This window comes from Oncorhynchus tshawytscha, linkage group LG31 (assembly GCF_018296145.1).
Source record: "Oncorhynchus tshawytscha isolate Ot180627B linkage group LG31, Otsh_v2.0, whole genome shotgun sequence".
Lineage (NCBI taxonomy): Eukaryota > Metazoa > Chordata > Actinopteri > Salmoniformes > Salmonidae > Oncorhynchus > Oncorhynchus tshawytscha.
The window spans coordinates 21,386,264-21,401,661 of record NC_056459.1 but is presented as its reverse complement, the minus strand read 5'-3'; the positions used below and the strand labels follow the sequence as shown (position 1 = coordinate 21,401,661).

The following is a 15,398-nucleotide window of genomic DNA, read 5'->3' as shown; positions in this document are numbered from 1 at the left end:
CATTAAACTAGTTTTTCAACCACTCCAAACATTTCTTGTTAATAAACTATAGTTTTGGCAAGTCGGTTAGGACATCTACTTTGTGCATGATACAATAATTTTTTTCCAACAATTGTTTACAGACAGATTATTTCACTTAAAATTCACTGTATCACAATTCCAGTGGGTCAGAAGTTTACATACACTAAGTTGACTGTGCCTTGAAACAGCTTGGAAAATTCCAGAAAACGATGTCATGGCTTCTGATAGGCAAATTGACATCATTTGAGTTAATTGGAGGTGTATCTGTGGATGTATTTCAAGGCCTACCTTCAAACTCAGTGCCTCTTTGCTTGACATCATGGGAACATCAAAAGAAATCAGCCAAGACCTAAAAGAAAAATAATTGTAGACCTCCACAAGTCTGGTTCATCCTTGGGAGCAATTTTCAAATGCCTGAAAGTACCACTTTCATCTGTACAAACAATAGTATGCAAGTATAAACACCATGGGACCACACAGCTGTCATACCGCTCAGGAAGGAGACACGTTCTGTCTCCTAGAGATGAACGTACTTTGGTGCAAAAAGTGCAAATCAATCCTGGAACAACCGCAAAGGACCTTATGAAGATGCCGGAGGAAACGGGTACAAAAGTATCTATATCCACAGTAAAACGAGTCCTATATTGACATAACCTGAAAGAAAGGCAAGGAGCAAGGAGAAGTCACTGCTCCGAAACCGCCATAAAAAAGCCAGACTACGGTTTGTAACTGCACATGGGGACAAAGATTGTACTTTTTGGAGAAATGTCCTCTGGTCTGATGAAACAAAAATAGAACTATTTGGCCATAATGACCATCGTTATGTTTGGAGGAAAGAGGGTAAGGTTTGCAAGCCGAAGAACACCATCCCAACCGTGAAGCACGGTGGTGGCCGCATCATGTTGTGGGGGTGCTTTGCTGCAGGAGGGACTGTTGCACTTCGCAATATAGATGGCATCGGAAATAGACGGAAATTATGTAGGTATATTTAAGCAATATCTAAAGACATCAGTCAGGAAGTTAAAGCTTGGTCGCAAATGGGTTTTCCAAATGGACAATGACCCCAAGCATACTTCCAAAGTTGTGGCAAAATGGCTTAGGGGACATCAAGGCATTGGAGTGGCCATCACAAAGCCCTGACTTCAGTCCTATAGAACATTTGTGGGCAGAACTGAAAAACTGTGTGTGAGCAAGGAGGCCTACAAACCTGACTCAGTTACACCAGCTCTGTCAGGGGGAATGGGCCAGAATTCACCCAATATTATTATATTATTTAAATATTTTCAAGGTAATGCTACCGAATACTAATTGAGTGTATGTAAACGTCTGACCCACTGGGAATGTGATGAAAGAAGTAAAAGCTTAAATCATTCTTTCTACTATTATTCTGACATTTCACATTCTTAAAATAAAGTGGTGATCCAAACTGACCTGAGCTTTTACTGGGATGAAATGTCAGGAATTGTGAAAAACTGAGTTTAAATGTATTTGGCTGTATGTAAAAATACCGACTTCAACTGTATAAAAATTGTCCGATTAATTGGTATCGGCTTTTTTGGACCTCCAATAATTGGTATCGGCGTTGAAAAATCATAATCGGTCGACCTCTGGTAATTACCACCACTCTGACGTCATCACCTCTGTCTGATTCAGGATGGCACCACTTAATTCCCTCCAAAGGATCAATAAAGCTCCGTTCAGTTGTTTAGACTACAGAAGGTACAGCTCATGGTCATGTTGGTCTACTAGTCTGGCTGTCCTCTAGGGCTCTACTAGTCTGGCTGTCCTCTAGGGCTCTACTAGTCTGGCTGTCCTCTAGCGCTCTCTAGTCTGGCTGTCCTCTAGCGCTCTACTAGTCTGGCTGTCCTCTAGCGCTCTACTAGTCTGGCTGTCCTCTAGTCTGGCTGTCCTCTAGCGCTCTACTAGTCTAGCGCTCTACTAGTCTGGCTGTCCTCTAGCGCTCTACTAGTCTGGCTGTCTTCTAGCGCTCTACTAGTCTGGCTGTCCTCTAGCGCTCTACTAGTCTGGCTGTAGGACTCTCTAGTCTGGCTGCTAGGGCTCTACTAGTCTGGCTGTCCTCTAGCGCTCTACTAGTCTGGCTGTCCCTAGCGCTCTACTAGTCTGGCTGTCCTCTAGCGCTCTACTAGTCTGGCTGTCCTCTAGCGCTCTACTAGTCTGGCTGTCCTCTAGGGCTCTACTAGTCTGGCTGCGCTCTACTAGTCTGGCTGTCCTCTCGGGCTCTACTAGTCTGGCTGTCCTCTCTACTAGTCTGGCTGTCCTCTAGCGCTCTACTAGTCTGGCTGCTAGTCTGGCTGTCCTCTAGGGCTCTACTAGTCTGGCTGTAGCTCTACTAGTCTGGCTGTCCTCTAGGGCTCTACTAGTCTGGCTGCTCTAGGGCTCTACTAGTCTGGCTGTCCTCTAGTCTGGCTGCACTCTACTAGTCTGGCTGTCCTCTAGCACTCTACTAGTCTGGCTGTCCTCTAGGGCTCTACTAGTCTGGCTGTCCTCTAGGGCTCTACTAGCCACAAGGTTGCTGCTTTTAATGATGACACTTGGTTTTGGCCCACATTGTGATAACTCTATAAACTCAAAACAATGTTTTTATTTGATTTTTTTATTTGATTTTTAATGTTCTTTCAGCTTCACTGTGGAAAGCACTAGCAGGCTGTAAGAGAAAAGGCTTATTTGAGCACTTTGATGCGTTTGGGATCAATGAGGCAGTCTGGTCCCCTGCTCAGGTTATAGTCCATTTTAAATACAGTAAGGGGTTGTGAGTGAGCATTATGGAGGGGATTTCTGTTTATTCTCTCTGCCTAGTGGAATAGTGGGTACATTAGTGATGTAATTTCTCTCTGCCTAGTGGAATAGTGGGTACATTAGTGATGGCATTTCTCTCTGCCTAGTGGAATAATGGGTACATTAGTGATGGCATTTATCTCTGCCTAGTGGAATAATGGGTACATTAGTGATGGCATTTCTCTCTGCCTAGTGGAATAATGGGTACATTAGTGATGGCATTTCTCTCTGCCTAGTGGAATAATGGGTACATTAGTGATGGCATTTCTCTCTGCCTAGTGGAATAATGGGTACATTAGTGATGGCATTTCTCTCTGCCTAGTGGAATAATGGGTACATTAGTGATGGCATTCCTCTCTGCCTAGTGGAATAATGGGTACATTAGTGATGGCATTTCTCTCTGCCTAGTGGAATAATGGGTACATTAGTGATGGCATTTCTCTCTGCCTAGTGGAATAATGGGTACATTAGTGATGGCATTTCTCTCTGCCTAGTGGAATAATGGGTATATTAGTGATGTCATTTCTGTCTGACTAGGGGAAAGGAACCCTGGGATTTAGTCTAGAATGCACAGAAAAGTCTCCTATTCCGCTGACGTTAATCTAAATCAGACACACACACACACACACACACACACACACACACACACACACACCTCTCCTTCTCTAGTGTTAATTTAAATCAGTAATCTCCCACACTTTGTTTTTGTAGGAATGAGCCCTCCATTAAGTTGTCAAAAGGGATACAAACCAAATGTGTTGTTGTTTATCAGCTAGACAGACTGGGAGGAAACCTGGGTGCTGTTATATAAATGGTCTTTATGTCTGTCCCACCATGTGTTGGTCCCACCGCAGACTGTTTTCTTTGTTTGGTTGTCCCCTTTCTCATTCTTCTCATCTCGATCCTGGGGCACCCCTGGGTGCATGTTTGGTTTCTGCCCTAGCGCTACACAGCTGATAATGAGATGGTTATTTGAATCAGCTGTGTAGCGCTAAGGCAGCTTGGGAAACCCTGCCATAGGCTATTGGATGTCACTTTGTCTAAACTCCCGAGACTGATAAAATAGTAACGTTATGTGCTCACCTTAATGTTTCTTCAATTAGGCCACGGGTACTATTTGAGAAGGTTCGGTCATAGACATTTCCTAGGTGGCAAAGGTCCGGATGGGTATTGTCATTGATCGGCATGGTAACAAACCCCCACCTCGCAACCCCAAACTGTTTTAAAATGTTTCAGTTTTAAAGCAAATTTCCTGCAATTTTGACAGGTCTTAAGTGTGTTCATATGATACCAGGGATTGAGGCCTGGCTGTTCCAAAAAAAATATTATTTGATCCGGACTTGGCTGCATTAGGCTATTCCACCAATATTGGAATATTCTTAGTTATCGGCTAGTTCCTGACTGCAGTGATATTACTTTGCTTTCAGTTTCAGTTGCTTTTTGTCCGTCCTCTGTGTTCACATCTGTGTTGATATGTAGCCTACTATCAATCAATGCCCTACAAATGCACACTGACTACGCTAGGCTATATCACCTCTAGGATAACAAGGAAAAGGGAAGGGAGAGAATTTATCATTCTCACGTGACTCTTGGTTGCCTAATTATTAGTGTTCTTGCCCATAAAAAATGACAAAGTAATATATATTTTTTTGCAAAGAAAAATGAAGTCATCTTCTTCCCCAAATTCCATGCTGCAATCCTCCTGTTATTCCTGCAGCCAAGGCATTCCAGCCACTGTGAGGAGGAAGAGGTCAGCGGAGTGGAAAAAGTGAGGCGAGCTCCCTCCTTCCTGGTGGCTGGAGAGAGTGAGAGAGAGACCTGTACTTTTTCCTCCACCAACCGCAGCTGGTCTGCTCTCTCAGCGTTACCATCTTAATTTAACCCCTCTTACCTCCTGGCCTAACCAAAACTGTAGTCTGGGGGCCCTAACCAAAACTGGAGGATGGGGGCCTTAACCAGAGCTGTAGGCTAGGGGCTGGTGCTGAGCAATTAGTGCTTTTCGAGGTCGGTTCGGTTTCGGTTAGGTTAAAACGGGTACCACCAGCTAAATCTATGATGGTCAGTCAATCCGGAAAAGGTTAAGAACTTTCAAAGGGTAGTCGCAAAAACCATCAAGCACTATAAGGAAACTGGCTCTTATGACAGGGTCACTGTGCAAAGCTCTTATCAAGTCAAAAGGTGGCGACTTTGAAGAATCGTGTGTGTGTGTGTGTGTGTGTGTGTGTGTGTGTGTGTGTGTGTGTGTGTGAGCCCTCCATTAATCTTGTGTGTGCGTGCGTACACACACACACACACACACACACACACACACACACACACACACACACACACACACACACACAGTGGCAAGAAAAAGTATGTGATCCCTTTCGAATTACCTGGATTTCTGCATAAATTGGTCTGATCTTCATCTAAGTCACAATAATAGACAAACGCAGTGTGCTTAAGCTAATACCACACAAATTATTTTATTTGTCTTGTCTGTATTGAATACATCATTTAAACATTCACAGTGTAGGTTGGAAAAAGAATGTGAACCCCTAGGCTAATGACTTCTCCAAAAGCTAACTGGAGTCAGGAGTCGGCTAACCTGGAGTCCAGTCAATGAGATGAGATTGGAGATGTTGGTTAGGGCTGCCTTGCCCTATAAAAAACACTCACAAAATTTGAAGAAGCCACTGCTGTCCAAAATAAACATTGCTACACATCTGAAGTAAGCAAAAGAGCATCTGGATGTTCCACAGCGCTACTGGCACAATTTCTGTGGGCAGATGAAACTACAGTTGAGTTGTTTGGAAGGAACATACAACACTATGTGTGGAGATAAAACGGCACAGCACACAAACATCAAAACCTCATCCCCATTGTAAAGTATGGTGGAGGGAGCATCATGGTTTGGAGCTGCTTTGCTGCCTCAGGGCCTGGACAGCTTGCTATCAACAACAGAAAAATGAGTTCCCACGTTTATCAAGACATTTTGCAGGAGAATGTAAGGCTATCTGTCTACCATTGAAGCTCAACAGAAGTTGGTTGATGCAACAGGACAACAACCCAAAACACAGAAGTAAATCAACAGAATGGTTAACAGATGAAAATACTCCTTCTGGAGTGGCCCAGTCAGTGTCCTGACCTCAACCCGATTGAGATGCTGTGGGATGACCTCGAGATCCGTTCACATCAGACATTACACGAATATTGCTGTAACTGTAAGAACATGAAAATGTATAATTGTTTGTGTGTTATTAGTATAAGCGGACTGTTTGTCTTGTTGTGACCTAGATGAAGTGTGTGTGTGTACACTACTGGTCAAAAGTTTTAGAACACCTTTTCATTCAATGGTTTTTCTTTATTTTTACTATTTTCTACATTGTAGAATAATAATGAAGACAAACTATGAAATAACACATGGAATCATGTAGGAACCAAAAAAGTGTTAAACTTCAAATAGCCACCGTTTGCCTTGATGACTCCCAAGAGTGTGCAAAGCTTTCTCTCAACCAGCTTCTTAAGGTAGTCAACTGGAATGCATTTCAATTAACAAGTGTGCCTTGTTAAAAATACATTTTGTGGAATTTCTTGAAAATATGAAGTGGTGTTTTCCCCAAAAAACGCCTTGTATTCAGGACATAACTAATGTAATTTGTTTTCCACATGTTTTGCAGTTAGACACTTTACTGGCTTATTGCAAACAGGATGCATGGTTTGGAATATTTTTATTCTGTACCTTTCTTCCTTTTCACTCTGTCATTTAGTTAGTATTGTTGTTGATCCATCCTCAGTTTTTTCCTATCACAGCAATTATACTCAAACAGTTTTACAGTCACCATTCGGCAACAGAGTTAGGAAGGACGCCTGTATCTTTGTAGTGACTGTGGTTGAATACACCATCCAAAGTGTAATTATCTTCACCATGCTCAAAGTGATATTCAATGTCTGTTTTTTCTTCTACCCTTTTTTCTTCTACCCATCTACCAATAGGGGCCCTTCTTTGCGATGCGTTGGAAAACCTCCCTGGTCTTTGTGGTTGAATCAAGTACACTGCTTGACTAAGGGGACCGTACATATAATTGTATGTGTGGGGTATAGAGTTGAGGTAGTCGTAAAAAGTCCATGCAACTTATTACGTGACTTGTTAAGCACATTTTTACTCCTGAATGTTAGGCTTGCCATAACAAAGGAGTTGAGTACTTATTGACTCAAGACATTTCAGCTTTTCATTTTTTATTAAAATCTAAAGATAATTCCACTTTTACATTATGGGGCCGGTGACACACATACAAAGAAATGTCAATAGAAAACTACAAAATGCAGATAGTTTGCTGTCAATCTAGCCCCAGTTTGACGTCAAATGCAGCTACGTTGCTGTTATTCTGGCTGCAGTGTTTGATGTGACTGAATTAGCCGAAGTTGGCTAGCTAGCAAACAAGGAATAAGAATGGAACATTTAGAACAAACATGTCCATAGATTTAGAACAAAAATACTTAACTGGGGTGCGTCTCTGGAAACTGAACCGATAGAACGAACGACCAGCGGGCTTGGCTAGCAACCCTAGATCTGTGTCAGGACTATATCTTGTGGAAGGATGAAATAGTATGAATAAATTCATCAAAACAATGTTTTTAATGAAAATATATCAATCATTAATTGAATATGTTGGTAAACTGTTGTATGAAGGTGATAATGCCCTCGAAGCCTGTGTTTTGGAGGAAAAATTGACTTCATCACGGCCTAACACCCGCACCAATGTATACTCTAAACACCAGCTTCTCGGGCATTATCAGTTATATAATCAGGGTTTTCAGAATGCATTTAAATAACATTACGTTTAATGGAAATTCCCCAACCCCAAAATAGTGAACATTTTAATTGGCAAAACATGGAATATTTTCTATTGTCTTTGTCAGGTCCACATTGGGTAGACATCAATAGACCAACAGTGAAATAATACAATTTCAGTCATCTAATCTCCTCAGGCAGTAGCAGCCAGACACACAATGTAATCTCTGTGATCCCAATATTGTACTGTCTTCATTCATCATCCTATTTATCTTGCCTGTGTAAGCATGTTGCAGCGCTGTCTGACAAAATCATTGTACTAGTTTTTCAAAGTAGATAAGGCATACTTTCACGAACTATCTCTATCCCTCTCATCATTGTGTTGTGTACATTCCTCGTTCTCATGCGGTCAGTGTGTATCTAACCTAAAGTAGCCGGCGTAAAAATATATTCATCAAGATGATTCCAAGATGGCGTGCGTAGCAGTCGGACGTCTGTCTTGTCTTGTCCTGCCCCGTGTATATATAGTTTTCTTCGTATATATTTGTAATATTTTTATCTCAATTTCCATCTACTGACTGAACATACTCTCCTGCAACCGGCCTCACCTAATGTTGTATGCATCTGCTATTTTTATACTTTAGAACCGGAACCCCCATCAGCAGCTAACTAGCTAGTAGTCAGTTAGCCACTGCTAGCGGTCATCACCGTTAACTCGGACATCAGCCAGCCTCAGCCCGGTCAATTCCTGCCAGTCTACATAGTGCGATTTCAATCCAGAGCATATCGGAATGCTTTTTCTCTACCATATCTCCGGGATCCTACCGCAAGCTCTGAACCTTTACACTGGATCATCACAGCTAGCTAGCTGCTATCTGAGTGGCTACTCCTGGCTAACGTCTCTGTCCCGAAGCAAGCACCAGTTCGCCTGGAGCTAGGCCCATCTCCTGGCTAGCCGAAGTGATCTATCAGACAATTCCTGGGCTTCAATACCTCTTTTGCAAATTGGCCTGGACCCTTTGCTGCCGACACGGAGTTCCACCAATCCATCACGACTGGTCTGCCGACGTAACCGTCCGAGGGGGTTTCAACAGGCTCTTCCGTTGCTACATCCCCCTGTGGCCCATCTGCTAGTCCCGGCCTGCAAGCTGTCTGAATCACAGTTTCCAGCTCGCCTATAGCTACTCACTGGACCCTATGATCGCTCGGCTACACATGCCTCTCCCCAATGTCAATATGTCTTGTCTATTGCTGTTTTGGTTAGTGATTTTTGTCTTATTTCACTGTAGAGCCTCCAGCCCTGCTCAATATGCCTTTAGCTTTTAAAAAATTGCCTTTCTACTTTTAAAAATCCACCTTTTCAGAAACCAGTCTCACCGTTGCCGCTTGTTATAGACCCCTTCAGCCCCCAGCTGTGCCCTGGACACCATATGTGAATTGATTGCCCCCCATCTATCCTCAGAGTTTGTACTGTTAGGTGACCTAAACTGGGACATGCTTAACACCCCTGCTGTCCTACAATCTCAGCTAGATTCCCTAAATCTCACACAAATGATCAATGAACCCACCAGGTACAACCCTAAACCTGTAACCATGGGCACCCTCTTAGATATCATCCTGACCAACTTGCCCTCTAAATACACCTCTGCTGTCTTCAACCAGGATCTCAGCGATCACTGCCTCATTGCCTGCGTGCGTAATGTGGTCAAACGACCACCCCTCATCACTGTCAAATGCTCCCAAAAACACTTCAGCAAGCAGACCTTTCTAATCAACCTGGCCCGGGTATCCTGGAAGGATAGAGGATCCTGTCAGTAGAGGATGCCTGGTTGCTCTTTTTAAAGTGCTTTCTTCGCCATCTTAACTTCTTAAAGCGAAATAATAAATGCCTTACCTTTGATGATCTTCTGTTGGCACTCCAAAAGGTCCCAGTTACATCACAAATGGTCCTTTTGTTCGATAATGTCCTTCATTATCGGGGGGGTTGTCCTTGGGGTTTCGCCTGCCATTTCAGTTATGTTATACTCACATACATAATTTTAACAGTTTTAGAAACTTAGTGTTGTCCATCCAGATCTACCAATTATATGTATATCCTAGCTTCTGGGCCTGAGTAACAGGCAGTTTACTTTGGGCACGCTTTTCATCCAGATGTGAAAATACTGCCCCCTACCCAAGAGGTGTTAAATAAGCATGGCCCACTCAAAAAAATAAATAATTTAAAACTAAGAACAGATATAGCCCTTGACTGCCCTTAACCAGCACAAAAACATCCTGTGACGTTCTGCATTAGCAACGAATAGCCCCAGCGATATGCAACTTTTCAGGAAAGTCAGGAACCAATATACTCAGTCAGTTAGGAAAGCTAAGGCTAACTTTTTCAAAGAGAAATTTGCTTCCTGTAGCACTAATTCCAAAAAGTTTTGGGACACTGTAAAGTCCATGGAGAATAAGAGCACCTCCTCCCAGTGCATGCTCTTCAAACGATTGCTGCCCGCACCCTCCCACCCGACTAGCATCACTACTCTGGACGGTTCTGACCTAGAATATGTGGACAACTTCAAATACCTAGGTGTCTGGGTAGACTGTACATTCTCCTTCCAGACTCGCATCTCCAATCCAAAATTAAATCTAGAATCTGCTTCCTATTTTGCAACAAGCATCCTTCACTCATGCTGCCAAACATACCATCGTAAAACTGACTATCCTACCGATCCTTGATTACCGCGATATAATTTACAAAATAGCCCCCAACACTCTACTCAGCAAACTGGATGTAGTCTATTACTGTGCCATCCGTTTTGTCACCAAAGCCCCATATACTACCCACCACTGCGACCTCTATGCTCTCGTTGACTGGCCCTCACTACATATTTGTCGCCAAACCCACTGGCTCCAGGTCATCTATAAGTCTTTGCTAGGTAAATCCCTGCCTTATCTCAGCTCACTGGTCACCATAGCAACACCCACCCATAGCACGCGCTCCAGCAGTTATATTTCACTGGTCATCCCCAAAGCCAACATTTCCTTTGGCCTCCTTCCTTCCAGTTCTCTGCTGCCAATGACTGGAACGAATTGCAAAACTCACTGAAGCTGGAGTCTTATATCTCCCTCACTAACGTTAAGCATCAGTTGTCAGAGCAGCTTACCGATCATTGCACCTGTACATAGCCCATCTGTAAATAACCCACCCACCTACCTCATCCCCATTTTTTTTTTTTACCTACCCTCTTGCTTTTTTGCACCCCAGTATCTCTACTTGCACATCATCTTCTGCACATCTACCACTCCAGTGTTAATGCTATATTGTAATTATATCGCCTCTGTGGCCCAGTTATTACATACCTCCCTACTCTTCTACATTTGCACACACTATACATAGATTTTTTTATTATGTTCGTTTATGTGTAACTCTGTTGTTTTTGTCACACTGCTTTGCTTTATCTTGGCCAGGTCGCAGTTGTAAATGAGAACTTGTTCTCAACTGGCCTACCTGGTGAAATAAAAACATCTCTGTCCGAGCTGGAAAGAACCGGCACAATGGAGTATGGTCATTGTAGTTAATTACTCATTTTATGTATTCCCTCCCTCCCTCAGTGTTCTTGATCGTTTTAGTTGAGAGTTCTGAAGTTTTGGGACCTGGTAGAGTTGGTTGGCCTGTCTATGGCAGGCCACCTCATGCCAGCTACACGCCCTGGCGGATGGGCATCCTGGTTGGCATAATCAGAGGTATGGATGAAGGCACGCCTGGAATGCTATTCTAATTGGACCTGCTGTCCCATTGGCATGTGTTTGCCATGGTATTCCTTCCACTCCTGAGGCCGGTGCCAAACCAAATGCCATACAACACAGATGCATGGCAGTTCTGCATTCTTCAAACGTATTGTTCTCATTGAAAACAATTGGCTTAGCAGATTTATTTGGTGTATAATTTTGTCTGGTTTTCAAGCACTCTAAATACTTACTGGGAGCTGAACCAAGTACCATAGAAGTCATGATTCAGTTATGAATGGCTCATTGGTCCTATCTAATTTCATGGTGTCATCACCCGTCCTCATGTTGTCTCTCCCCATAGGCCTGTGAGAAGTGATTTCCTTACACTTTAAGAGAAATAGGTGGCTAAGCATTCTCAATTCTCACATGATAAATGACTTGATAATAGTGATGACAGGACTGTACAGTGATCAGGCTGGTTGACTTATCACAGTGTAGTGTTACTCAATGGCCAGCCAGTTAGACCCACGGTGTGGCCCCAGTGTTGAGGAGGGAGGGGGTCACACACACACACACACACTGGGAGTGAAGGGGGTCAGAGGGGGCTTTTTTAAGAGTGGGTCCTGCTGAAAACGAGAGGTGTCACGTTGCACTCCGCCCGCTGTAAGATCTGTGAGAACGCAGTGGTGTCTGTTTGATGTTGTCATCTCGTTAAGACACTGGATTGGGTGTGCTGGCTGAGACACACCAGCTGAAACATTGTAAAGAAAGAACCTACCTGAGAGGGGAAATGTTTTAATCAATATTAGACCACCAACACCCTCCATTTAAACCACCACCTCCATCTGTACTGGATACCACCCTCAGCCGAACCTGTTGATCTGGGATGAATAGGGTTAAACATAGTTACTTGGACAGGAGGGGGACCTGATCCTATATCAGCACTCCTACTGTGAGAGGCTTTATAAATACAGGCCCTGGTCGTCTCCTCCCTTCCCTCCCTTCCCACTCTGTCCCTCTACCAAAGCACCATTTTGTGCATTGAGGTCCATTCAAAGCAGGCCTCTCTATCCAATCTAATGACATTTTCCATGGAAGTCTCCTCACCCTGACAGAACCCAGCCTGGCTGACTGACACTTAATAAAGCCCCGTGTTTGGCTGGCCGATTGAAAGCAGGTGGTGCGCTGCAGTCTCTACTCTCTCTGTACGGAGTCTTGTGTGTCCCTATCTGTGCTGTCCCGTTTGAGACACACGCACACATACGCGTGCACATACAGACGAGGGACGCGCACACACACACACACACACACAGAATGTCCAGTTATGCGTGTGTTGGACTTGACAGTCGCAGCCCTCTCGGGCCCACAGCATTGACCAGTCCAGCAGTCACTCCCTGCAGTCACAGCCTGACACTCAGTCCTGACATCCCAGCTTAACAGCAGCCAGCCAGGCGACAACAAGCAGCCTTTTGTAAGTGCTGAAAAAACATTGGGTAAAGCCAGCTAATACACTACGGGTCAATATAAGAATAGCCCTACTGTACGTTTTCCTTCCCATTCAGGATGAATGGGCTATGATGAATGGACAGAGTGGTCTTGGCATCATGACTGTGTGATGGTAGAGTATGAGTAAGCAGTCTTTGTTCTTCTGGTTTTGGCCGTGCAGCATTTCCGGTGAAAGTAAATGTCAGGGCATTCATACTTCTTGCGTTTCGCGAGCAGCGCAGAGCTGTTGTCAAGGAAGTGACTTTGTGTTTATACAGGACCTCCCACCCCATCCTACCGTCAACCAATCATGTCAATGCGGAGCTATGCAGAGCCCTCCGCATTGTTACAACATTTGAGAGGCGCACAGAAATGTGGTACGGAGGTCAATACGGCCTCCAGAGGCTCTCACACCCTCCGTACGGCGTCTCCGACCACATTTCGGATCAACCATAAATAGGCTTTAACTCCCGCTGGCGCTTGTCAACTCTGGGATTCGACGCTATTGTTCTTAGACTATTTGAAGCATATTATTTTGGGCTGAATCCTATTGGGTTGTCATATGGGCCTGCTAGTTTCTGTTATACAATTATTGTGTGTATTGGAGTCATCCTTACCGTAGTAGAAGAATAAACTGGTGCGTTCGAAAATTCAGATTAAGAAAACAGAGTCAACATTCTGGCGACACATCGGAACAATAGTACATAAATCACTATTTTAACCCATCTCGTTGAATCTCATTTGCTTCGCTCGCTTCCTCCCTCGGCGCATTGGAAGGAGGTGAGAGCCCGCTCTCCGGTGAAACTCGATCCTGCGGACCGAAACTATCGCTTGCCCAGAAGTCGTCTGTGTGAATTCTGGAGCTCGCGAAATGGAACATTTGTCTGTCGTTGGCCCTGTTCCGCTCTCTCTCCTCCAGTTCTCCAGGCCCCAGAGAAGCAGAAAGGCAGTGGTGTGAGAGGCAGGCCAGGGGGGCTGGGGCTGGCCATCAGGCCAGGTGGGTGTCATCACCCAGGCTGAGCAACACAAGGCTGTCCTGGTGGGGGGCTGGCTGATCCTTCTCTTCTGAGTGATTCTCCTCTGTTTAGTAGTTTACTGTAGCTTTAAGTGAAGGGCCTGGGCCTAGTACAGTGTAGCTTGTGAAGGGCCTAGTACAGTGTAGCTTGTGAAGGGCCTAGTACAGTGTAGCTTGTGAAGGGCCTAGTACAGTGTAGCTTGTGAAGGGCCTAGTACAGTGTAGCTTGTGAAGGGCCTAGTACAGTGTAGCTTGTGAAGGGCCTAGTACAGTGTAGCTTGTGAAGGGCCTAGTAGAGTGTAGTTGCTTGTGAAGGGCCTAGTACAGTGTAGCTTGCTGTGAAGGGCCTGGGCCTAGTACAGTGTCGCTTGCTGTGAAGGGCCTGGGCCTAGTACAGTGTAGCTTGTTGTGAAGGGCCTGGGCCTAGTACAGTGTAGCTTGTTGTGAAGGGCCTGGGCCTAGTGCAGTGTAGCTTGTTGTGAAGGGCCTGGGTCTAGTGCAGTGTAGCTTGTTGTGAAGGGCCTGGGCCTAGTGCAGTGTAGCTTGTTGTGAAGGGCCTGGGTCTAGTGCAGTGTAGCTTGTTGTGAAGGGCCTGGGTCTAGTACAGTGTAGCTTGTTGTGAAGGGCCTAGTACAGTGTAGCTTGTTGTGAAGGGCCTAGTACAGTGTAGCTTGTTGTGAAGGGCCTAGTGCAGTGTAGCTTGTTGTGAAGGGCCTAGTGCAGTGTAGCTTGTTGTGAAGGGCCTAGTGCAGTGTAGCTTGTTGTGGAGGGTCTGGGTCTAGTACAGTGTAGCTTGTTGTGGAGGGTCTAGTACAGTGTAGCTTGTTGTGAGTGTAGTGCAAGTCCAAGTTCAGGTGCTTTGTCTTGCAATAGAATAGGCTGTATTAATGTGCAGACCAGGCTACATCAATGCGAGAGATGCAGTTAGCTGCATACGTCTTTGGATGTGGTTTTTGGACCGGTAGATCTAAATGTATGGTTATGCCTAGAGATGGAACGGCCTGGTTAAGGGTAGGGTTGGGGATAGTAGGTTTGGTTAAATGTTACGTCAAGGGCTAAGGTTAGGCATAGGGTTAGCAAACCACCGTACGGAACCATTGACAATCTGCCGGCTATATCATTGCCTACATGTTTTGTTCTTGCAGTAGCATGTAGTTGTCGCCATAGGCTGATAGCTCACTAGAGATTTGGTCTCAGCAACCAACCAGCGAGGGTGACCTTTATAGAGGTCCCCCATTAACAACCAGCCTGTTAGACAATGTGTTCCCAGACAAGGAAGTGTCACATTAGTTTTTCTCCTGTTTCTGTTCTTCTGGCTCCGTAATACTTGCATGAACTTCAACACTGTGGGCCAACAAATCCACTAACTTGCAAAGAGGAGATACTGCTAGCACAATTGATGTGTCTGTGCTTGTTCACAGTCTGGAATAGGCTGATGTTGGCATGACCCTTATCACACAAGAGACACCACCTCCTCCACCTCACTCAGAGGTAGTTCTATAGAGCAGGGCCAATGCCCATTCAGTGTGTGTGTAATGAGTGGGGGCTTTGAGGATGGGCACTGTGTGTGTGGGAGGGGTGTACCCAGCT

The 15,398-nt window shown here is 44.7% G+C and overlaps 1 protein-coding gene across 2 annotated transcripts in view; it reads left to right on the top strand.

The window, feature by feature from the left end:
* bop1 (BOP1 ribosomal biogenesis factor) overlaps positions 1 to 15,398 on the top strand; it is a 135,013-nt gene that overhangs the window by 81,748 nt on the left and 37,867 nt on the right. The gene's annotated exons all lie outside the window — the stretch shown is intronic.